At 42.5% G+C, this 26681-nt stretch overlaps 2 non-coding genes across 2 annotated transcripts; both read right to left on the minus strand.

Annotated features, from left to right (window-relative positions):
* Window positions 1-22029: 22029 nt before the first annotated feature.
* Window positions 22030-22103, minus strand: trnav-aac (transfer RNA valine (anticodon AAC)). The gene has a single exon. It is a non-coding gene; the product is annotated as a tRNA-Val (tRNA).
* Window positions 22104-26131: 4028 nt separating this feature from the next.
* Window positions 26132-26204, minus strand: trnav-aac (transfer RNA valine (anticodon AAC)). Its single transcript has one exon. It is a non-coding gene; the product is annotated as a tRNA-Val (tRNA).
* Window positions 26205-26681: the final 477 nt, after the last annotated feature.

Here is a 26681-nt window from a genome sequence, read left to right on the forward strand (position 1 = left end):
TGAGTCAGGTCCCCTCTGCTGCTGCTATAGAGCCGGTGTGTCCGCAGTGTAGCGGTTGTCACGTTCGAGGTTTGGCGAGCAACCAGAGGCGAACTTATCCTCCTGTCAAAAGGGCCACAACGGCTTCTCCCCTGTTCTTTAATTGTTCTTTATTTCCCTTCACTGAATAGATAACTTCGAGTGAGAGAAAACCGATCCACAGTGAGACCCATTTCACCTTATGTTCAATTTTAAACACTGGAGTCTCCGAATCGCTGAAGTTCAGAAATATAATCCATGAATCTGCAGGGTGGCAGTCAGTAAGAAACCGTTTCTGTCTGAATCCGGGAGAGGTGATGGCTTCCGGCTGAAGATTGCCGGTACTGTCGATAGATTTTTGTTGGGTAAGCGTATTCAGGGTTACGTAACCAAAGCGGGTAGATAGAGTGAAGATACAGATCAGCTCTGATTTAATTGAATGGCGCAACAGGCTCGAGGGGCTGAATGGCCTCCTCCTCTTCCTATGGAGTCACTGCAATACAATGCACCCGAGTGCTGGAGGGTTTCCGGTGTGTTGTGGTTATCGCATTCCGCTAACGCACGAAAACTCAATGGTTCGAAAGTGGGTAGAGGCCATTTAATGCCTTTTCTCCATTCAAGTTTAGTGATTATGAAAACTGGAATAATTTGCATGCTTGGTTCAGTATAAATAAAATGCGCATTGACAGGCGAATTATGCCATTCAAAAGGCAGCGTTACAATGAGTGAAGTAATTCTCAATAATATTTCCCAAAAAGGACACAGTTTGGGTTGCGGTACTGTAAGGAGGATTTGGGGAAAGTTGGCGCTGATTTAGGGAATCTCCCACTCGCGTGTCGCTATTTGACGAGCTGGGCATTATTATATTTAAAAATCGAGGCTGGGGACTTTCTCATTGAGAATGTGGAAAGCAGAACAACACAGATTAATAGGAAAACACAAGGTCGGCGACAGGATTCAAATTGCAGTTTCAATCGGTCTGTCTGGCTGTCCTTTCAATAAGTAATAAAAAAAAGCGCGTCTCTAAAAATGTCCCCACCCTGTTATGATTCAGGAAACTGCACAGGGATATAGAGAAGAGTAAGAGCGAAGGGAAAAATACTGTTTCCAAGGAGAACTAATGCCGGGACTCCTCTGCTGCGCCTGGGGTGGCCTCCTGCAGCCCGGATACATTAACATCCTAACAGCTCATTAACTGTAGGAGTGGGACCGGGCGGCGCTTCAGGAGACAGGCCGAAAAGGCAAAGTCACTGTTTCGGTCTAAAGTGCTCTGCTCATCAAGAATAGCCACACACACACGATGGTTTTACAATGGTTAGCTCCTCACCTGGCTAGGCTTTGAAGGGGCATTCTCGGTAGTCCGATTTTCGCTTCGGTGTTTGTTTAAATTTCCGAGAAGCCCACGGTTCAAAGCCCAAACGAGCACTCGTGTCGCCGGCCACTATTCAACTTGCAGTTGAATCTTTTGCAATCACCCTTTAATAACCGATTACCATAATTTACAGAATGCAAAAAAGGCGTAAACGCTCTTCAATGACGCATTTTCCCCTTTGTAAGTTATCAACTGTTAACCATATCTCATTTTACACATTGTATTTTTGGAATCTCGATTAAATTGCTAATTGCTTATGAAAGCAGAAATTTGGCGCAACTTTATTTAAAGCGAACAGGATCGTTCACTGCACATAACGAAATCCTGGCGAATGTAAATGTTTCCCGCCCGGGCTGGAACCCGGGACAATTCGCGTGGGAGGCGAACATGATAACATGTACATTACGCCAACCGCTGCGGCATAGCCCACAGATAATAGAATCAGTAGTGAACAAAATATCGCCCAGTGCACATTTTCAGATTCAACGCAGTCAGCTTTTTCATCAATGAAAGAAGTTTTCAGTGAAACGATTTGGAAGTATGTGTTACTCGTATTTGTAGTTTTAATAAAAGTTTGTGACGTTTGACTCCCGCTCATGTCTCTTCTTCCTCTGTTGAATAACAAAGGAGGGGCTGACGTTGACCAGACTGCACTGCGCCTGATATTTGTGAGCTCCTCCTTTATGTTGACTGATGCTGTTTCAGCTGAACCAATCAGCACAGAGGGGCTTCACTGGACAGATCCCCTCTGTTGCAGATAGGTACCCAGCAGCTCCCGTAGTGTAGTGGTTATCACGTTCGCTTTACACGCAAAAAATCTCCGATTCGAGCCCGGGCGGGAACATTATGTTTAATGCTGCTGTGGATGAACAACCAGCGGGTTTATTTTAAGTGACAAAAGAAAATTATTGCAAATGCTGTAAATCTCAAATAGAAACGGAAAATGGTGGAACTTCTCAAGAGGTCAGGCAGTATATGTGGATAAAGAAACAGAGTGAACGTTTCAAGTCGATTACACTTCTGTTAGAATTGGGAAACGTGAGAGATGTATGGCTAGTTTATTCTCCTGTCAATAGGGCTACAGCGGCTCCTCCCTTGTTCTTTATTTAACTTCACTCGTCAGATACCTCTGAGTGAGAGAAAACTGATCCACAGTGAGGCCCATTTCATCGTTTGTTCCCTTTTAAACCCTGGAATCTCCGAATCCCTGAAGTTCAGAAATGTAATTAATTGATCTGCAGAGTGGCCGTCAGTGAGAAGCCTTTTCTGTCCGGATCCGGGAGTGCAGCTGGATTCAGGCTCAAGATTGCCGCTACTGGCGATAACTTTTTGTTGGGTAAGGTTATTACGGGTTAAGGAAACAAAGCGTGTAGATGAAATGAAGATACAGATCAACCCTGATCTAATTGAATGGCGCAACAGGATCGAGGGGCTGAATGGCCTCCTCCTGTTCCTATTGAGTCGCTACAATGCAATGTACTCGAGTGTTGGAGGGTTTCCGGTGTGTAATGGTGATCGCTTTCCGAAAACTCAATGGTTCGAAAGTGGGCAGAGGCAATTTAAAGTATTTTCTCCATTCAAGCATAGTAAATATGAAAATTGAAATAGTTTGCATGATTGGTTCAGTATAAATAAAACACGCATTGACAGGCGAATTATGCCATTCAAATGGCAGCGTTACAGTGAGTGAAGTAATTCTCAATGGTATTTCCCATATAGGACACAGTTTGGGTTGCGGTACTGTATGCAGGATTTGGGGAAAGTTGGCGCTGATTTAGGGAATCTCCGCCACGCGTGTCGCAATTTGACGAGGTGGGCCTTATTTTATTTAATAATTGAGGCTGGGGACTTTCTCATTGAGAATGTGGAAGCAAAACAACACAGATTAATAGGAAAACACAGGGTCAGCGACGGGATTCAAAGTGCAGTTTCAATCGGTCTGTCTGAGTGTCCATTCAATAAGAAACAAAGAAAACACGTCTCCAAAAATGCCCCACACTGTGTTATGATTCCGGAAACTGAGCCGGGGGAGAAATAGAGACATAAAAGCACAGGGATATAGAGAGGAGGAAGAGCGAAGGGGAAATTACCGTTTCCACGGAGAACTAATGCAGAGACTCCTCTGCTGCGCCTGGAGCGCCCTCCTGCAGCCCGGATACATTAACATCCTAACAGCTCATTAACTGCAGCAGTGGGACCGGGCGGCGCTTCAGAAGACAGGTCGAAAAGGCAAAGTCACTGTCTCGGTCTCCAGTGCTCTGTTCATCAAGAATAGCCACACACACACAATGGCTTTGCAATGGCTAGCTCCTCACCTGGCTAGGTTTGAACCGGCGTTCTCGGGGATCGATTTTTCGCTTCGGTTGTTTGAATAAATTTCAGTGAAGCCCCAAATCCCAAACGAGCGCTCGTGTCGCCGGCCACTATTCAACCTGCAGTTGAATCTTTTGCAATCACTATTAAATAACCGATTACCATAATTTACAGAATGAAAGAAAGGCGATACACACTTCAATAGCGCATTTTGCCCTTTGTAATTAATCAACTGTTAACCATCTCTCATTTTACACATTGCATTTTAGGAATCTCGTTTAAAATATTAATTGCTAATGAAAGCAGAAATCTGGGGCAACTTTTGCTAAAATTAACAGGACTATTCACTGAACAGAATAAAATTTTTGCGAATGTATTGTGTTTACTTGCGCTCGAACCGGGGACTTTCCGCGTGTGAGGGGAGCGTGATAATCGATACACTACGGACACTGCTGCACAGCTGATCACAGAGAATAGAATCAGTGGTGAACAAAATATCCCACGGTGCTCATTTTCAGATTCAACGTAGTCAGCTTTTACGTCAAGTGAAAGATATTATCAGTGAAACGATTGTAAGTAAGTGTTAATCGCATTTGTGCCTTTAATTAAATTGTGTGCCGTCTGACTCCAGTTCATGTCTCTTCTTCCTCTGTTTAATAAGAAAGGAGGGTTTTGACGTTAACCAGACTGCACTGCGCCTGATATTCGTGAGCTCATCCTTTACATGAGTGATGCTGTTTAAGGTGAACCAACCAATAGAGAGTTGCTTCACTGGTCAGTTCCCCTCTGTTAAAAGTACTTAGTCAGCGGTTGCCTTAGTGTAGTGGTTATCACGTTCGCTTTGCACGTGTTGGCTTCCCGGTTCGATCCCAAGCGAGAACATTATGTTTAAGCTTGCTTCCGAGTTCATTCTCTAACCAAAAGGGCTGCAGCAACTGCTCACTTATTCTTTAATTGCTCTTATTTCACTTTACTAAATCGATAACTTTGAGTGAGAGTAAACTGATTCACCGAGGATTCATCGCGTGTGAGGCGAACATGGTAACCACCACACTGCAGCCGATCAAAGGGCGAGGAACCACTCAATATAAAGGGTGAGCTCACAGATATCAGGGACAGTGCAGTCTGGTCAACGTCCAGCCCCTCCTGTTTTATTCAACGGAGGAAGAAGAGACATGAACGGGAGTCAGACGCCACAAACTTGAATTAAAGGCACAAATGCGAGTAACACTTACAATATTTTCACTGTGAAATTATTTCACTTGATTGCAAATCTGACTGCGTTAAATTTGAAAGTCAGCACCATTGGAGCTGATATTCACTGCTGATTCTATTTTCTGTGCACAGTAGAAATAACCGGTCCTGTTCAATTTGACAAAAGTTGGCCCAGATTCCTGGTGTCATCAGCAATGAACATTTTAAACCAGGTTCCTAAAGCACAGTGTGTAAAATGAGATATGGGTAACAGTTAACATGCAAAGCACAGAACAAATGATTGAAGAATCGATTCTCGTTCCGTTAGCATTCCTTTAGTTGTGTAAAAGATAATTATCGGTTAATTAATTATGCTTTCCCGTGAAAAAAAGACCACAGTTTAACCAAAGACGTCCGGTGAGTGACAGGGAAGCGCTGCTTCTGCAGCTGTCTGACACCGAGTGGGAGTGGGACTTTAAAGCCCTTTTATTGAGGATCGTTTATATATATAAACATCCCCGCTTGTTGTTGTCGACCAAATGGCGCAACGTCAGCTGTGTGTTCAAATCAGGTCGGGTCACAACTTTTTTGGATAAATCCGGATTTAATATTTTCTTTGCTGTTTCACAATAACCAGACGCTTGCTCGAAATTCTGTCTCACTGTTTCCCCAGAGTCAGGGAGAGAAGAGCCTGATGGCATCAGTTAAATAAGCGGACAAGACACGATCACAGATATTCGTTCAGAAACAACTAGCAGGTGCCCCGACATAACGTTTAGAAGTCAGGATGGTCGAGCGGTCTCCCCTGGAGGTGTGGGTTCAGATCCCACTTCTGACATTCTTTATTTTTGATTAGGTTTGAGGTGCTGTATTAGTTTGAGGTGCTGTATTAGTTTGACGTTCTGTATTAGTTTGAGGTGCTGTATTAGTTTGATGTGCTGTATTAGTTTGAGGTGCTGTATTAGTTTGAGGTGTTGTATTAGTTTGAGGAGCTGTATTAGTTTGACGTGCTGTATTAGTTTGAGGTGCTTAATTAGTTTGAGGTGATGTATTAGTTTGAAGTGCTGTATTAGTTTGAGGTGCTGTATTAGTTTGAGGTGCTGTATTAGTTTGAGGTGCTTAATTAGTTAGAGGTGCTGTATTAGTTTGAGGTGCTTAATTAGTTTGAGGTGATGTATTAGTTTGAGGTGCTGTATTAGTTTGAGGTGCTGTATTAGTTTGAGGTGCCGTATTAGTTTGAAGTGCTGTATTAGTTTGAGGTGCTGTATTAGTTTAAGGTGCTGTATTAGTTTGAGGCGCTGTATTAGTATGAGGTGCTGTATTAGTTTGAGAATCTGTATTAATTTGAGGTGCTTTTGTAGTTTGACCCGCTGTATTGGTTTGAGGTGCTGTATTACTTTGAGGTGCTGTATTAGTTTGAGATGCTGTATTAGATTGAGGTGCTGTATTAGTTTGAGGTGCGGTATTAGTTTGAGGTGATGTATTAGTTTGAGGTGCTGTATTAGTTTGAGGTGCTGTATTAGTTTGACCCACTGTATTGGTTTGAGGTGCTGTATTACTTTGAGGTGCTGTATTAGTTTGAGATGCTGTATTAGATTGAGGTGCTGTATTAGTTTGAGGTGCGGTATTACTTTGAGGTGCTGTATTAGTTTGAGGCGCTGTATTGGTTTGAGGTGCTGTATTAGTTTGAGGTGCTGTATTAGTTTGCAGTGCTGTATTAGTTTGAGGTGCTCTTTTAGTTTGAGGTGCTGTATTAGTTTGAGGTGCCGTATTAGTTGGAGGGGCTGTATTAGTTTGAGGTGCTGTATTATTTTGAGGTGCTGTATTAGATTGAGGTGATCTTTTAGTTTGAGGTGCTGTATTAGTTTGAGGGTCTGTATTAGTTTGCATTGCTGTACTAGTTTGAGGCGCTGTATTAGTTTGAGGGTCTTTATTAGTTTGAGGTGCTGTATTAGTTTGAAGTGCTGTATTAGTTTGACGTGCTGTATTAGTTTGAGGTGCCATATTAGTTTGAGGCGCTGTATTAGTTTGAGGCGCTGTATTAGTTTGAGGTGCTGTATTAGTTTGAGGGGCTGTATTAGATTGAGGTGCTGTATTAGTTTGAGGTGCTGTATTAGTTTGAGGTGCTGTTTTAGTTTGAGGTGCCGTATTAGTCTGAGGTGCTGTATTAGTTTGAGGTGCTGTATTAGTTTGAGGTGCTGTTTTAGTTTGAGGTGCCGCATTAGTTTGAGGTGCTGTATTAGTTTGAGGTGCCGTATTAGTTTGAGGTGCTTTATTAGTTTTACATGCTCTATTGATTTACCTGGGATGGCAGGAATGACGTATGAGGAGAGATTGGGTCGAATGGGCTTATACTTGCTGGAGTTTAGAAGAATGAGAGGGGATTTCATTGAAACTTAAAAAATTCTAACATGAAGAGACAGACTAGATGCAGTAAGGATGTTCCCGATGGTGGGAGACTCCAGAACCAGGGGTCACAGTCTAAGAATAAGGGGTAAGCCATTTAGGACTGAGATGAGGAGGAATTTCTTCACCCAGAGAGTGGTGAACCTGTGGAATTCTCTACCACAGAAGGCAGTTGAGGCCAATTTATTAAATATATTCAAGAAGGAGTTACATATATTTCTTAATGCTAAAGGGATCAAGGGATATGGGGAGAAGGCAGGGACAGGGTACTCAATTTGGATGAACAGCCATGATCGCATTGAATGAAGGAACAGGATCGAGGGGCCGAATGGCCTACTCCTGCTCCTATCCTCTATCATTCTATGACTTGAGGTGCTACATTAGTTTGATGCCCTGTATTAGTTTAAGGGGCTGTGTTAGTTTGAGGCGCTGTATTAGTTTGAGGCACTGTATTAGTTTGAGGTGCTGTATTAGTTTGAGGGGTTGTATTAGTTTGAGGTGCTGTATTAGTTTGAGGGGCTGTATTAGTTTGAGGTGCTGCATTAGTATGAGGTGCTGTATTAGTTTGAGGCGCCGTATTCATTTGAGGTGCTGTATTAGATTGAGGTGCTGTATTAGTTTGAGGCACTGTATTAGTTTGAGGCTCTGTATTAGTTTGAGGTGCTGTATTAGTTTGAGGTGCTGTATTAGTTTGAGGTGCTGTATTAGTTTGAGGCACCGTATTCATTTGAGGTGCTGTATTAGCTTGGGGCTCTGTATTAGATTGAGGTGCTGTATTAGATTGACGTGCTGTATTAGTTTGAGGCGCTGTATTATTTTGACATCCTGTATTAGTTTGATGTGCTTTATTATTTTGAGTTGCTGTATTAGTTTGAGATGATGTATTAGTTTGAGGTGCTGTATTAGTTTGAGGTGCTGTATTACTTTGAGGTGCCGTATTAGTTTGAAGTGCTGTATTAGTTTGAGGTGCTGTATTAGTTTAAGGTGCTGTATTAGTTTGAGGCGCTGTATTAGTTGGAGGGGCTGTATTAGTTTGAGGTGCTGTATTATTTTGAGGGTCTGTATTAGTTTGCAATGCTGTACTACTTTGAGGTGCTGTATTAGTTTGAGGGTCTGTATTAGTTTGAGGTGCCATATTAGTTTGAGGCGCTGTATTAGTTTGAGGCACTGTATTAGTTTGAGGTGCTGTATTAGTTTGAGGGGCTGTATTAGTTTGAGGTGCTGTATTAGTTTGAGGTGCTGTATTAGTTTGAGGTGCCGTATTAGTTTGAGGTGCTTTATTAGTTTTACATGCTGTATTGATTTACCTGGGATGGCAGGAATGACGTATGAGGAGAGAGTGGGTCGGTTGGGCTTATACTCGCTGGAGTTTAGAAGAATGAGAGGGGATTTCATTGAAACTTAAAAAATTCTAACATGAATAGACAGGCTAGATGCAGTAAGGATGTTCCCGATGGTGGGAGACCCCAGAACCAGGGGTCACAGTCTAAGGATAAGGGGTAAGCCATTTAGGACTGAGATGCGGAGGAATTTCTTCACCCAGAGAGTGTTGAACCTGTGGAATTCTCTACCAGAGAAGGCAGTTGAGGCCAATTTGTTAAATATATTCAAGAAGGAGTTAGATATATTTCTTAAGGCTAAAGGGATCAAGGGATATGGGGAGAAGGCAGGGACAGGGTACTCAATTTGGATGATCAGCCATGATCTCATTGAATGAAGGAACAGGATCGAGGGGCCGAATGGCCTACTCCTGCTCCTATCCTCTATCTTACTATGACTTGAGGTGCTACATTAGTTTGATGCACTGTATTAGTTTAAGGGGCTGTGTTAGTTTCAGGTGCTGTATTATTTTGAGCCGCTGTATTAGTTTGAGGTGTTGTATTAGTTTGAGCCGCTGTATTAATTTGAGGCGCTGTATTAGTTTGAGGTGTTGTATTAGTTTCAGGTGTTGTATTAGTTTGAGGTGCTGTATTACTTTGAGGCGCTGTATTAGTTTGAGGTGCTGTATTAGATTGAGGTGCTGTATTAGTTTGAGGTGCTCTATTAGTTTGAGATGCTCTATTAGTTTGAGGCGCTGTATTAGTTTGAGGTGCTGTATTAGTTTGAGGTTTTGTATTCGTTTGATGTAGTGTACTATTTTGAGGTGCTGTATTAGTTTGAGGTGCTTTATTAGTTTGAGGGGCTGTATTAGTTTGAGTTGCTGTATTCGTTTGAGGTTTTGTATTCGTTTGATGTAGTGTACTATTTTGAGGTGTATGATTTTGAGCTGTTGCATTAGTTTGAGCCGCGATATTATTTTGAGGGGCTGTATTATTTTGAGGTGTTGTATTATTTTGACACAGTGTATTAGCTTGAGGTGTTGTATTATTATGACATAGTGTATTAGTTTGAGAATTTGTATTAGTTGGAGGTAGTGTATTATTTTGAGGTGTGCTAGTTTGAGGTGGTGTAATAATTTGATGTGCCATATTAGTTTGACCTGTATTTGTTTGAGGTGCTCGATTAGTTTGAGGTGCTGCATTAGTTTGAGGAGCTGAATTGGTTTGAGGTGCTGTATTAGTTTGAGGTGCTATATTTTTTTGAGGTGTATTAATTTGAGATAATGTATCAGTTCGAGAATTTGTATTAGGTGAGGTGATGCATCCATTTGAACAGCTGTAATATTTTGAGGGGCCGCGAAGAAGAGGCGAGGAAAGGATGTAAAAGTGACGTTTGGAACAGATACTTTAGAATCCGATACAGGTTTGATTAGCTTGTCTATCGAGATCGGAACTATAACGTATTTGAGTTCTCCGGTTAAAATTCGCAAGAATTTGTCTAAATGCTGTTGTTAATTATATGTCTAATTATTGCAGGATTAATAACTCTGACATTTAATGTTGCGAACACTTTGGCTGCACTGCGCGTTCTCCAGCTGTGCTCGGTGCGCCGTCCCCTTCAACCCATCGCTCACAGGGACTGTTCCATTCAGCGTTTCTATTCTCTGGCCCTTGGTGAAATTTCATAGATTGAAAGCGACGTGTCTCACCCCCGAGCTCGTCACCGACTCGCTAACCGCTGCACAGCGACCACACTCTGCTCCCGTAAGATGGAGGCCCAGAAGCTGTTTCAAGCTCGAGTGCAGTTACAGGCAGAACTCATTCAAAGAAAGTCCAAGTCATTGAGGAGCCTGAGTCTTTCCACCAAACTCCTTCCCAAAGAGTTGAGATTCACGTGGGGGGAATTTGGGCACATCTTTCCCCACCTTACAACACTTCAAAAATACTGCAATGGTTGTAAAGCGCTTTGGGCTGTCCTGAGTTCGTGAAAAGCGCTGTGTCAATGGGAGACTTTCTTTGCAATAGTTTCAACTGCAAGTTCAAAATCCGTGGACAAAAGTAGTGCACGTCCAGGATTTCAACCCACAATATTTCGCAAGTTTCAAGCAGCGAGAATCATACCCCCTAGACCAAAGAGCCGACTGATTGGCGGTAATGCAGATAAGAGGTAACCATGCTAAAACCATTTTGTGTGTGTGGCTATTCTTGATGAGCAGAGCACTTGAGACCGACACAGTGTCTTTGCCTTTTCGCCCTGACTTCTGAAGCGCCGCCCGGTCCCACTCGTACAGTTAATGAGCTGTTAGGATGTTAATGTATCCGGGCTGCAGGAGGCCACCCCAGGCGCAGCAGAGGAGTCTCTGCATTAGTTCTCCGTGGAAACAGTATTTTTCCCCTTCTCTCTTACTCTTCTCTATATCACTCTGTTTTTTTTTCTTATTTCTACCCCCGTCCCAGTTTCCTGAATCATAACACGGTGTGGGACATTTTTGGAGACGCGCTTTCTTTGTTAGTTATTGAAAGGACACCCAGGCAGACCGATTGAAACTGCACTTTGAATCCCGGCGCTCACCCTGTGTTTTCCTATAAATCTGTGTTGTTTTGCTTCCACATTCTGAACCTCTTTAATGTACCGACACGCGAGGGGGAGATTCCCTAAATCATGCCAATTTTCCCCAAACCCTGCTTACAGTACCGTAACCCAAACTGTGTCCTATATGGGACATATTATTGGGAATTACTTCACCCACTGTAACGCTGCCATTTGAAAGGTATAATTCGCCTGACAATGCGTGTTTTATTTGTACAAACATGTAAATTATTCCTGTTTTCATATTTAGTAATCTTGAATGGAGAAAAGACATTAAATTGCCTCTACCCACTTTCGAACCATTGAATTTTCGTGTGTTAGCGGAATGCGATAACTATTACACACCAGAAACCGTCCAGCATCGTGTACATTGCATTGCAGCGACTGCATAGGAACAGGAGGAGGCCATTCTGCCCCTCGAGCCTGTTCCGTCATTGAATTAGATCAGGGCTAGTCTGTATCTTCACTCCAGCTAGCCGCTTTGGTCCCTTAGCCCTTAATACCCTTACTGAACAAAAGTCTATCGACAGTACCGGCAATCTTGAGCCTGAAACCAGAACCGCTACCGGATCCAGAGAGAAAAGGCCTCTTACTGACGGCCACCCTGCAGATTAATGGATTATATTTCTGGATCAGTTTTCTCTCACTCAAAGTTATCTATTCATAGAAACAGAGAAACATAGAAGGTAGGAGCAGGAGTAGGCCATTCGGTCTGTCGAGCCTGCTCCGTCATTCAATGAGATCATGGCTGATCATCCAAATTCAGTGCCCTGTCCCTGCCTTCTCCCCATATTCCTTGATCCCTTTAGCCATAAGAAATATATCTAACTCAGTGAAGTGAAATAAAGAGCAATTAAAGAACAAGGTAGAAGCCGCTGTGGCCCTTTTGACAAGAGAATAAATTCGCCTCTGTTTGTTCGCCACAGCAAGGCTCTGTAGCAGCGGCAGAGGGGCACTGAGTCAGTTAACTCCCTCTGTGCTGATCGGCAATGTGCTGCCTCAATGTAAACAGCTTCTGTCCCACACTGAATGCTCTCAGTCCTTCTCCCCCGCTGCCCTTTACAAAAAATGTCACTGATTCCCCCCGCACACCCCTAACGTGAATCCTTCCACATCCTGACAGTGGGGCCGCTGAAGCTCCCACTGTCTCCCCGCGATCAGCGACCTCTCCCAGTTTGCAAAATTAAACGCGGAACAAATGTCACGCAAAGAGCGTCTGTAACCGAAATCTGTAACAGAAAGTAATGGATTTATTAACCAAGATTAAAGCAATTATCACTCGTCTCACAGACTTGAATTATCTTTCTGTAATTTACTGTTCCCAAATCTTGTGTCAACATAAATTCCTTGATTGAGAATCGAAAGCAGGTGAGTGTCATTCGACCACCAGGAACCAGGTATGATACTTCTGTATATATGAACTTGAATACAGAACAAAAGCTACCTAGAGCTCCTGGCGCAACGTTAGCGAGTCTGACTTCAAATCAGAAGACTGCGTGTTCAAATCACGTCGGAGTCACTATTCTTTTACAGCTCATATCAGTCTGGACAATTAATATCTTATTTGTTAACTCAAAACAATGAGTACTGGTATTAGATATATTTTTTATATTCGTTCCTGGAATGTAGGTCTCGCTGGCAAGGCCAGCATTTATTGCCCATCACCGAGATGGTGGTGAATCACTGTAGTCGCCTTTCACCACTTACAGATAGATCTACATCATAGAATCAGAGAATGGATACAGCACAGAAGGAGGCCATTCGGCCCGTCCAGCCCGTGCCGGCTCTCTGCAAGAGCCCTTCAGCTAGTCCCACTCCCCCTCCCTCTCCCCGTAGCCCTGCACATTTTATTTCCTTCAGGTACTTATCCAAGATTTCCATGCATCTGTGTTATTGATTTATTTATTTGGGGGAATCTGTCTCATTCAAAAAGCATGTTCTGGCTCTTTATGTCTTTCTAACCTTTAAATGCCACGCAAATACATTTATACAGAACACAGATACACACAAATACATTGAGAAATAACACACAGATACAATCACATTTATTCATCACCATCTCACTGATACACCTAAAATCCATTTAGAAGAATCTCACTTTCAAACACAGATATTTATATATTGATAACCTGATGGATATGATAAAAGTCAAGAAATTAAATGTACAACTGACACACAAGGGGAGACTGGATAGGCACTTGAGGGAAATAAATTTTCGGGGCGACGGGGATCGAGCAGGGGGAATGGGACTGACTGGATTGCTCCACAGAGAGCCGGCACGGACTCGAAGGGCCGAATGGCCTCCTTCTGTGCCGCTATGACTCTATGACTCAATGACATGCAAAGGATCGCATCAGAACACAAACACTCACTTGATATAGAAACATGCCACCCATATACACACATTCACACCTGATATTGTCACACGAAGCTGGTTCCATTTCTGTGAAAAGTCTACACGCCAAAAGTTTAATTGTTTTTCACAAACTGCCCGCCCTGTTGTGTATTTCGAGCAGTTTCCTACTTTCACAGTGGCGATTCTGCGGCTGGGTTCGTGTCATAAACACTCAACATTTTACACCAAGGCTCCTAAAATACAATGAGCTCGGGATAAAGGTTCATCACATGCTGAGGGCTAATTAAATGATTGAAGTTCCACAAAATAACTTTATGGATTAATAAATGATGTTTAAACCAATTATTCTTTTTTCCACATGAAAGTCATGTAATTCATTTAAATCAGGTCTCGAATTAAAAACTGTTACTCCCCTGACCTGGAATCAAATCCAAGAGAACGCTGAATCCTAACCACTAGGGAACGTTGCATTGCACCGTCACAATATTTATCAATGCATGTGAGTCTATTTGGAGTAAAGTATGCAATAGCGAAATACTGCAGAGGCTGGGAATCTGACATAAAAACAGAAAATTCTAGAAATACTCAGCAAGTCAGGCAGCATCTGTGGAGAGAGAAACAGAGTTAACGTTTCAGGTCGATGACCTTTCGTCATAACTGGGAGAAGTTAGAGATGAAACAGATTTTAGGCAAATGGGGAGGGGAGGAAACATCAAGAGGCAATATTAGTGATAAGGTGGAAAGCAGGAGAGATTAAATGACAAAAGGGATGAAGTTGCGAGGCAAAAGGAGATGGCAATGGGACAAGTAAAGGAAGGAGAGATGGGACCAGAGGAGGTGTAAATGGGAATGGCAGAATCATCAACAGCTGCCATCTGAAAAAATAGGAGCAGAGGTTATGGTCTGAAATTGTTGAACTCGATGTTGAGTCCAGAATGCTATAAATATTTATACATGTATGTGTAATCTTTAGGTCGATGACCTTTCGTCATTAATTCTCTATATACAGATATAGAACTGGAAGACGCCAGCGCGCCGTGTGAGGTTACATTTGAGTTGTGGCTGTTGCACAGCCGGTATGAGGGAAACAGAAGAGGTTGGAGCATTTTACTGAGGTTTCGAATGAAGATAAATGCACCCCAATAAATCACAGAATCACAGAATCACAGAAACCCCACAGTGCAGATAGAGGCCATTTCGGCCCATCGAGCCTGCACCGACACATATCCCACCCGATCCCCGTAACCCCTACACCAACACATATCCCACCCTATCCCCGTAACCCCACGTATTTAATCCCCCTAACACTACGGGTCAATTTATCATAGCTTCAGGTACATGTAACTAGATTTGTAAGCCGCAGTGTCATGAAATGCTTTTTGATGTAAACAATCAAAACGAATTTGTATCCAATACGGATTGACCCATTCTATTTACAATTATCGCATCAGGCTTCCGTGTTCCCTGGTAGTCTAGTGGTTAGAATTCGGCGCACTCATCGCCGCGACTGGGTCCGATTACTGGTCAGGGATAAAATTTTTGTAACAGTTTTTAATTAATTTAAACTAACTTGTTAAAATTACTTACATGTATCTAATGTGAACAAATGTTTTAATTACCATTAATTAACCGATAATCTTAATTTGCAGAATGAATTAAATGATAAAGATACTTCAATAACGTGTATTGTGCTTTCTATGTGATGAACTGTTATGCATATCTCATTTTACACCATGGCCCGGATTTTACGGTGCTTCCGACAGTGAATGCACAGCGTAGGCTCTCATACGCCTTCAGAACCACCCCGCAAGTTCCAGGTTTCCGCACGCCCGAAAGCCCAGAACTTGTGATCTGTCAAGTTTCGCTGGGACCGAGCCACCGCATCCGCTACAACATCACTTTTGCTGGTGCAGAGTTGGGCTAACTACTGCCCAGCGGATGCCCAGGAAACCCTTACACCTGGTAATAGAATCATAGAAATTTACGGCACCGAAAGAGGCCATTCGGCCCTTCGTGTCCACGTTGGTCGAAAGAGCTATCCAGCCTAATAGCAGGCTTAAGACCTTCTTTTGCCAGTGCACGGGTGAAAATAAATGTTAATTTTTTTTTTTAATGATATACACATACATACATTTTAAATTAGTTTAGGTAAACTCTGGCCCGTTTTAAAATGTTCAAATATATATTTCATAAAATTAAAAATTGTATTTTAAATGTTTAATTAATTTCATTAAGTTTGAACAAGTCATCATTTATTTTTATTTCCGTGGTGTGAAATGTTATTTATTTGGAGATGTCGACTATGTTATGGGGTTTCTGTACATAAATGGAATCCCCATTACCCTCATAGGAACCCCCCTTTTTGATTGGTTGGTCTGGCCCATGTGATCTCAGGGATGCTTGCGAACCGTGTGCGCCCCTGGGATCCGTGGGCCTTTATGCAGGCGAACGCCAGCAGGCCCAGGGCGGCAAGAGTCCGAAGCTCCGGAGACACCAGGTAATTCCGATTTGTTTTTCGATTCCGAGGCCTTAGCCGATGGCGAGCGCCCGATCGCAATTTCCAGGCCAATGTATTTCAGGAGTCTGGTTTAAAATGTTCATTGCTTATGTCACCAGGAGTCTTGTGCAACTTTTGTTCAATTTAACAGGACCGGTTATTGCACAGAATAACATTTTCTGGAACATGAATACTGCAGTTGTGGCCGAACCAGTGTTTTATAAAGGTTCATCATAACTTCCTTGCTTTTGTGCTCTATGCCTCTATTTGTAAAGCCCCGGGTTCCATAAGCTTTTTAAACTGATTTCTCAACCTGTCCTGCCACCTTCAATGATTTGTGCACATATACCCCCAGGTCCCTCTGTTCCTGCACCCACTTTGGAAATGTATCCTTTAATTTATATTGCCTCTCCTCATTCTTCCAAACAAAATGTATCACTTCACAGTTTTCTGCATTTAACTTCATCTGCCACATGTCCGCCCATTCCACCAGCCTGTCCATGTCCACTTGGAGTCTATCACTACACTCCTCACTGCTCACTATACTTCCAAGTTTTGTATTATCAGCAAGTTTTGAAATTGTGCCCTGGACACCTAACTCCAAATAATTAATATATGTCAAGATGGGCCGTGGTCCTAGTACCGACCCCTGGGGAACACCTTCCTCCAGTCAGAGAAATAACCGTTCACCACTACTCTGTTTCCTGTCTCTTAGCCAATTTCACATCCATGCTGCCACTGTCCCTCTTATTCCATGGGCTTCAACTTTGCTGGCAAGCCTGTTATGCGGCACTTTATCAAGTGCCTTTTGGAAGTCCATGTTCACCACATCAACCGCATTTCCCTCATCAACCCTTTCTTTCACCACATCAAATAATTTAACCAAGTTGGTAAAAGACGATTTGCCTTTAACAAATCCGTGCAGACTTTCCTTAATTCATCCATAGTTGTCCAAGTGACCGATCATTTTGTCCAGGATTATCCTGTCTAAAAGCTTCCTGACTACCGACGTTAAGCTGACTGGCCTGTAGTTGCTGGGTTGAACCTTATACTCCTTTTTGAACAAGGGTGTAACATTTGCAATTCTCCAGACGTCTGGCGCCACCGCCGTATCCAATGAGTATTGGAAGATTGTGGCCAGTAACTTCACAATTTCCACCTGTGCTTCCCCGAGCATCCTAGGATGCATTTCATCTGGTCCTGGTGACTTATGGACATAAATACAGCCAGCTTGCCTGGTACCTCCTCTTTAACAATTGTTATCACATCCAATATCTGAACCACAGCTCAATAACTGTAGGTCTGGGACCGGGCGGCGCTTCAGAAGACAGGTCCAAAAGGCAAAGTCACTGTCTCGGTCTCAAGTGCTCTGCTCATCAAGTAAAACCACACAGAAAAAATGGTTTTACAATGGTTAGCTCTTATTTCCAATAACATCTATCAGTTGGCTCGTTGCTTTAGTGGTATGATTCTCGCTTCGGGGTTATTGGTTGAAACTTGCGAGACGTTCCTGGTTCAAATCCCGGACGAGCCTTTATATTGCCAGCGAATTATGAACTTGCTGTTCGAACTTCTGCAAAAAAAAAAGCACTGGCATTGATACAGAGCTTTTCACGAACTCAGGACGTCCCAAAGCGCTTTATAACCATTGAATGTACCTTTGAAGTGTTGCAATGTGGGGAAAGGCGTGTCCAAATCACCCCCACATGAATCTCAAAACGTTGGGAAGGTGCAAAGAATCAGGCGCCTCAATGACTTGGACTTTCTTTGAATGAGTTCTGCTTGAAACTGCACTCGAGCTTGAAACAGCTCCTAGGCCTCCATCTCACGGGAGCAGAGTGTGGTCGCTGTGCACCGGTGAGCGAGTCGGTGACGATCTCGGGGTTGAGACGCGTCCCTTTCAATCAATGAAATTTCACCAAGGTCCAGAGAGTAGAAACGCTGAATGGAACAGACCCTTTGAGCGATGGACTGAAGGGGACGGCGCTCCGAGCACAGCTGGGAAACGCGCAGAGCAGGAAAAGTGTTCGCAACAATAAATGTCAGATTTATTAATCTTGCAACAATTAGAAGTATAATTAACAACAGCTTTTAAACAAATCTTTGCGAATTTTAGCCGAGGAACTCCAGCACTATAAAGTTCCGAGTTCGATATACAAGTTGCTCAAACCTTTATCGAATTCTAAAGTATCTGTTCCAAACTTTTGATATCTTTTCCTTACCTCTACTACGTGACAATTTGCACGTTTAATAGTGTAACCTAACACAACTGGCCACCTTCTGATGGAAGGTTTTCGACCTGAAACGTTAACTCTGCTTCTCTCTCCACAGATGCTGCCTGACCTGCTGAGTGTTTCCAGCACTTTTATTTATATTACCCGACCTTGTTACCAAAGTATCACTTCACTTCTCTCCTTACCACACTCCTTCCTTGCATGTAGCCTTGTCCGACAAACAGGCTCCATTGGCACAACGGGATGTTCTGCTTCAGGCATTAATTGGAACTATAAGGGGAACCAGTGGAGGCAGCATATTTGGATTTCCAAAAGGCATTCGATAAGGCACCACGTAACAGGTTGTTACACAAGATAAGGGCTCATGGGACTGGAGGTAATGTATTAGCAAGAATAGAGCATTGGTTAACGGACAGAAAACAGAGATTAGGGATAAACGGGTAATTTTCAGATTGGCAGGCTGTAACTAGTCGGGTGCCGCAAGGATCAAGTGCGCATGCTTCAGCTATTTACAGTCTATATTACTGACTTAGATGAAGGGACAGAGTGTAATGTATCCAAGTTTTCTGATGATACAAAGCTAGGTGGGAAAGTAAGCTGTGAGGACACAAAGAGCCTACAATGGGATATAGACAGATTCAGTGATAAGCAATAAGGCGGCAGACGGAGTATAATGTAGAGAAATGTGAGGTTATTCACTGTGGTAGGGAGAATAGACAAACAGAATATTTTTTAAATGGTGCAAAGCTATTAATTCATTCATTCTGCAAAAGAAAGTTATCGGTTAATTAATGGGAATTAAAACAATTCTAAATTTTCCCATCAGCTGAATGTAGTCAATTTCATCAGATTTTGATTTTAAAACTGTGTTATAAAAGTTACTTTTCTTACCAGGAATCGATCCCGTGCTACGGAGGTGAAAGGACTGGTTTTCTGAATCATTTAAAGGTGATCGCTATGAATCACGCAGCATTGTTTTAAAATCACGGCTACAATTTGTTTCGGTGCAGAAGAAGGGGATTGAAAATGACGATAAAATCACTATGCAACGCCCGGGGTGAGAGAGGTTGGAGCTTACAATTAAGTTGGTGCTGCGAAGTAATCGCTGAGCTGATGCTGACGCCGGTCAATGAATGAGAAACCGTTCAATATAAAGGATGAGTTCACAAACACCAGGCGCAGTGCAGTCTGGTCAATGTCAAGCCTCTCCTTTCTTATTCAGAGACATGAGCGGGAGTCAGACGCCACAAACTTTAACTAAAGGCACAGATGCGAGTAATACTTCCAAATCTTTTCACTGTAAAATTATTCAATTTATGCAATGGCTGACTGCATTGCATCTGAAAATGATCGCCATCAGATTTTATGCTCGATGCTGATTCGCTTTTCCGTGGACACTAACGCACCGGTTTCCATAGTGCAGCGACGATCATGTTCGCCTCCTACATGAACAGTTCCCAAATCGAGCCCGGGTGGATATGTTCGAGTGGAAGATTTTTATTCTGCGCAATAACCGACCCGGTTATATTGAACAAAATTTGCCCCAGATTCCTGATGTCGTAAGTAATAAACATTTTAAACCAGCCTCCTAAAATACGATGGGCCTTGAGATTGCGATCGGAGGTTTGGCGCCGGCTTACGCCTCCGAACCGAGAAACAAATCCCAATTAACTGGTGTCTCCGGAGCTTCGCACTCTTGCGGTCTTGGGCCTGCTGGCGTACGCAAGCATAAAGGCCCACGGATACCATTGGCGCTCATGGTTCGGCAGCATCCGTTGGCCAGGCCAACCAATCACGCAGGGGATTCCTATGATGCTTTATGTACGGAATCCCATAAGCATAATAGAAATCTCCAAATAAATAACATTTCACACCACGGAAGTAAGAATAAATGGTCACATGTTCAAAATAAATGAATTTAATTAAGCATTCAATGGTCTCATTCTGTGCCGTTATGACTCCTCTCTGCCCCACACAACAGTGAGAGGGAAATAGAGGGGAGCACGATTCCAACGAGGAACAGGTGCAGGAAGTTTTTGTACAGTTCTTCTTATGTCGGTAAATCTTTTAAAATTATTTCACTTGAACTTTTTCAGTTCAACTTTTCCAAGGAGCATTTCAAGGAACTGGGAAGAAATTAAAAAATTGGGGTTGTTAAAAAAAAACCTGCCGTCGTGGAATTGAATCCCAGTCTCGCCGCGTGATAGGCGGGGATACTCACCACTGTACTAACGTGGAACTGAAACTTGCAATGTTTGATCAGAACTAGAAGCTAACTGTGAACAGAGTGAGAAAGAGACAGACAGACAGATAGAGAGACAGGGACAAAGAGGGAGGCAGAGACAAAGAGAGTGACAGGGACAAAGAGAGAGGCAGGGACAAAGAGATTGACAGACAGAGACAAAAAAGAGAGACAAGCACAAAGAGCGAGTGGCCCCAGGGATGAGTTGACTTCAGTTATGTTGATCGACTGAGAAGCTGCAATTGTTTTTCCGCAGAAGATTAAGAGGAAATTTAATCGAGGTTTGTAAATTTACAAGATGTTTTGATAAGAGTAAATAAGGAGAATCTGTTTCCAGTGGCAGGAGGGTCGGTAACTGGAGGACACCGATTGAACCTAACCGGCAAAAGGTACCAGAGGGGAAATGAGGAGTTTTTTTTACCGCAGCCAGTTGTTGTGATCGGGAATGCGCTGCCTGAAAGGGCGGTGGAGCAGGCACAATAGTAACTTTCAAAAGAGAATTGAATAAATCATTGTAAAGGAGAAATTTGCAGGTGTGCAGGTTAGGTTGATTGGCTATGATAAGTTGACCCTCAGTGTTAGGGGGATTAAATACGTGGGGTTACGGGGATAGGGTGGGATATGTGTTCATGTAAGGGTTACGGGAATCGGGTGGGACATGTGTCGGTGCAGGCTCGATGGGCCGAAATGGCATCTATCTGCATTGTGGGGTTTCTGTGTGATTCTGTGTGAAACATCAGGGGAGTGGGATTATTTGAAGAGCTCTTTCAAAGTGCCAGCACAGACTCAATGGGCTGCATGGGCTCCTTCTGTGCCGTATCAATCTATGATTCTATGAATCTATGATTTAAAATTCAAATTGAATGTTTTGAAATATAAATGTAAAACTTAAAATTTTAAACCTTGTCAAAATTTACCTAAACGAATTTTAAGTGTATGTTGATAGATTGTAGTTAACCAACGGTATTACGGGATCATTGAAGTCTGTGAGACACTTCATAATTGTTTCTATTATCATTAATCAACCCACAACATTTTGTTGCACACTGCAGGAATTGCTAACATGTATACCGGATGACAGTCAAACTTCAATAACTTTTTATAGAATCATAGAAAATTGCCTGAACCCCTGTGGTTAATGAATGGAATTTTAATGGTTGAGTTCCCTATACACCTTGGAATTCTGGAAAACATGGTTTGTAGTTTGCAGAAACGGGGCTTAGATCTGCTGTTGTGAACCGAGGTAAAGCTGCAGGATCCTTGAATAATCTTTCACAATTCAACTGAAAGCAGCCGGAATGTGCAACTTTGAGAGGGGCTGTCTGCACGGTCAGGGCTGGAAATGGAAGTGAGCGAGCGAAACCGTAGTGTTCTGTGTGTGTGCACAACTGTACAGAATAACACAAATGTAACAGGACTTTGTTACATTGCATAACAAATGCGAATAGATCCATTTTTCTACGATTTAAATGAACATGATTTACAAAATGTTTCCGCCCGGTTTCGAACCGGGGACCATTTCGCGTGTTAGGCGAACGTGATAACCACTACACTACGAAAACGCTAGATCAAGCAGTCGCCTTTTGCTATAAATCTATGAATCTATTAAGAAAGTTTTTAAAGTTTGACTGCCACCCAGCAAACATGTTACAATTTCCTTCAGTGTGCAACACACATTTTTGTTGGTTTTAATACAATTATTAAGATTCTCACAGACTTCAATTGTCTTTGTCAGAACTGAAATCCCTGACTGGGAATCAAACCTGATTGTTTTCAATGATGATAGGATTGTCCTATGAGGAGAGATTGAGTGGATTGGGCATATAATCTCTGGAGTTCAGAAGTACGAGATGTGTTGTCATTGAAAGGTACAATTTTCTTGGAGGGCTTGAAACGGTTAGAAGATGAGAGGTTGTTTCCCCTGGCTGGGGAGTCTCGAACTAGAAGGCAGAGTCTCAGGATAAGGGGCCGGCCATTTGAGACTCAGATGAGGAGACATTTCTTCACTCAGAGGCTTGTGAATCTTTGCAATTCTCAACCTCAGAGGGCAGTGGATGCTCAGTCATTGAGTATATTCAAGAATTTGGGAGTCCTTTTACACAGAACACAGAAATTAACGTTTGTGAGCTCATCCTTTACATTGAGCGGTTTCTCGTCCTTCAATCGGTGTCAGCTTTCGCCCAGCTATTACTTCACAGCACCAACTTCTTTGTAAGTTCGAACTCTGTCTCATCGCGGGCGCAGTCTGGGCTTTTTTCAATCCCCTTCAACACCGAAACACATTAAAGCAGTGATTTTAATTTAGCAGTGTGATATTTTTTGAGGCACCATTAAATGATTCAATAACGTATTCCTATCAGTATCGCGAGCTGGGTTCGATTCCCGGTTAGGGAAGAAATTTTGATATCACCGTTTCTTATTCATGAATGCGATGTAATTTTATTAAATTAATTACATGCATCTAATGTGAATAAATAAGAACTGCTTTAATCACCATTAATTAACCGGTAACTTTATTTTGCAGAATGAAAGACATGATAATATGGTTACTGAGGGACAGTCGAAACTTCATTCATTTATTTTGCTCTTTGCATCTCCTGAACTGATAACTCATATCTCATTTTACACATTGCATTTTAGGAGAATGGTTTAAAATGTTCATTGCTTGAGAGAGCAGCGATCTGGGGCAACATTTGTAAAATTTAACAGGACCGGCTACTTCACAGAAAAAACCTATTCTCTCACATGATGTTTTCAGACCACACACTGACCGATCTTTGCTCGGCCCCAAGTGGATGATCTGATACTTGCCCGCGTTGAACTCCATTAATCACTGGTCAGGGGAGATTTAATAGAGGTGATCAAAATTATGGGGGAAACAGTTTCCACTGGCAGGAGTGTCAGCAGGGCTATGGGGGCAGAGCAGCGGAGTGGGGCTGATTGGATAGCTCTTTCAAAGATGCATCATGAATTGCTCATTTTAACCTGCGAGTGATAGCTTTTAGTCAACCAACGGTATTAAGGAATCATTGAAGTCTGTGAGACACTTCATAATTGTTTCTATTATCATTAATCAAACCACAACATTTTGTTGCACACTGCAGGAATTGCTAACATGTATACCGGATGACAGTCAAACTTTAATAACTTGTTATAGAATCATGGAAAATTACCTGAACCCCTGAGGTTAATGAAGGGAATTTTAATGGTTGAGTTCCGTACACACCTTGGAATTCTGGAAAACATGGTTTGTTGGTTGCAGCAACGCGGCTTCGATCTGCTGTGGTGAACCGAAGTAAAGCTGCAGGATCCTTGAATAATCTTTCACAATTCAACTGAAAGCAGCCGGATTGTGTAGCTTTGAGAGGGGCTGTCTGCACGGTCAGGGCTGGAAACGGAAGTGAGCGAGCGACACCGTAGTGTTCTGTGTGTGTGCATAACTGTACAGAATAACACAAATGTAACAGGACTTTGTTACTTTGCATAACAAATGGGAATTGATCCATTTTTCTACGATTTAAATGAACATGATTTACAAAATGATTCCGCGCGGTTTCGAACCGGGGACTTTTCGCGTGTTAGGCGAACGTGATAACCACTACACTACGGAAACGCTGGAGAAAGCAGTCGCCTTTTGTTATAAATCTATGAATCTCTGACGAAAGTTATTAAAGTTTGACTGTCACCCGGCAAACATGTTACAATTTCCTTCAGTGTGCAACACACATTTTTGTTGGTTTTAATACAATTATTAAGATTCTCACAGACTTCAATGGTCTTTGTCAGAACTGAACTCCCTGACTGGGAATCAAACCTGATTGTTTTCAATGATGATTGGATTGTCCTATGAGGAGAGATTGAGCAGATTGGGCCTATAATCTCTGGAGTTCAGAAGAACGAGAGGTGTTCTCATTGAAAGGTATAATTTTCTTGGAGGGCTTGAAAGGTTAGAAGCTGAGAGGTTGTTTCCCCTGGCTGGAGAGTCTAGAACTGGGGGGCAGAGTCTGAGGATTAGGGGCCGGCTATTTGAGACTCAGATGAGGAGACATTTCTTCACTCAGAGGCTTGTGATCTTTGCAATTCTCAACCTCAGAGGGCAGTGGATGCTCAGTCATTGAGTATATTCAAGGATTTGAGAGTCCTTTTACATAGAATACAGAAAGTTAACGTTTGTGAGCTCTTCCTTTATATTGAGCGCTGTCTCCTTCTTTAATCGGTGTCAGCTTTCGCTTGGCGGTTACTTCGCAGCACCAACTTCTTTGTAAGTTCGAACTCTGTCTCACCGCGGGCGCAGTCTGGGCTTTTTTCAATCCCCTTCAACACCGAAACACATTAAAGCAGTGATTTTAATTTAGTAGTGTGATATTTTTCGAGGCACCATTAAATGATTCAATAATTTATTCCTATCAGTGTTGCAGGCTGGGTTCGATTCACGGTTAGGGAAGAAATTTTGATATCACCGTTTCTTATTCATGAATGCGATGTAATTTTATTAAATTAATTACATGCATCTAATGTGAATAAGTAAGAACTGCCTTAATCACCATTAATTAACCGGTAACTTTATTTTGCGGAATGAAAGACATAATAATATGGTTACTGAGGGACAGTCGAAACTTCATTCATTTATTTTGCTCTTTGCATCTCCTGAACTGTTAACCCATATCACATTTTACACATTGCATTTCAGGAGAATGGTTTAAAATGTTCATTGCTTGAGAGAGCAGCGATCTGGGGCAACATTTGTAAAATTTAACGGGACCGGCTATTTCACAGAAAAAACCGATTCTCTCACATGATGTTTTCAGACAACACACTGACTGATCTTTGCTAGGCCCCAAGTGGATGGTCTGACACTTGCCCGCGTTGAGCTCCATTATTCACTGGTCAGGGGAGATTTAATAGAGGTGATCAAAATTAAGGGGGAAACCGTTTCCACTGGCAGGAGTGTCAGCAGGGCTATGGGGGAAGAGCAGCGGAGTGGGACTGATTGGATAGCTCTTTCAAAGTTGCAAAATGAATTCCTCATTTTAACCTGCAATTGATAGATTTTAGTTAACCAACGGTATTAAGGGATCATTGAAGTCTGTGAGACACTTCATAACTGTTTCTATTATCATTAATCAACCCACAACATTTTGTTGCACACTGCAGGAATTGCTAACACGTATACCGGATGACAGTCAAACTTCAATAACTTTTTATAGAATCATAGAAAATTGCCTGAACCCCTGTGGTTAATGAAGGGAATTTTAATGGTTGAGTTCCGTATACACTTTGGAATTCTGGAAAACACGGTTTGTAGTTTGCAGAAACGGGGCTTAGATCTGCTGTTGTGAACCGAGGTAAAGCTGCAGGATCCTTGAACAATCTTTCACAATTCAACTGAAAGCAGCCGGAATGTGCAACTTTGAGAGGGGCTGTCTGCACGGTCAGGGCTGGAAACGGAAGTGAGCGAGCGAAACCGTAGTGTTCTGTGTGTGTGTACAACTGTACAGAATAACACAAATGTAACAGGACTTTGTTACATTGCATAACAAATGCGAATTGATCCATTTTTCTACGATTTAAACGAACATGATTTACAAAATTTTTCCGCCCGGTTTCGAACCGGGGACCTTTCGCGTGTTAGGCGAACGTGATAACCACTACACTACGGAAACGCCGGATAAAATAGTCGCCTTTGGCAATAAATCTATGAATCTATGAAGAAAGTTATTTAAGTTTGACTGTCACCCAGCAAACATGTTACAATTTCCTTCAGTGTGCAACACACATTTTTGTTCGTTTTAATACAATTAATAAGATTCTCACAGACTTCAATTGTCTTTGTCAGAACTGAAATCCCTGACTGGGAATCAAACCTGATTGTTTTCAATGATGATTGGATTGTCCTATGAGGAGAGATTGAGTAGATTGGGCCTATAATCTCTGGAGTTCAGAAGTACGAGATGTGTTGTCATTGAAAGGTACTATTTTCTTGGAGGGCATGAAACGGTAGAAGATGAGAGGTTGTTTCCCCTGGCTGGAGAGTCTCGAACTAGGAGGCAGAGTCTCAGGATAAGGGGCCGGCCATTTGAGACTCAGATGAGGAGACATTTCTTCACTCAGAGGCTTGTGAATCTTTGCAATTCTCAACC

This window comes from Somniosus microcephalus, unplaced genomic scaffold (genome assembly GCF_052327205.1).
Source record: "Somniosus microcephalus isolate GS21.2 unplaced genomic scaffold, FLI_Smic_1.0 unresolved_chr4, whole genome shotgun sequence".
NCBI classification, from domain to species: domain Eukaryota; kingdom Metazoa; phylum Chordata; class Chondrichthyes; order Squaliformes; family Somniosidae; genus Somniosus; species Somniosus microcephalus.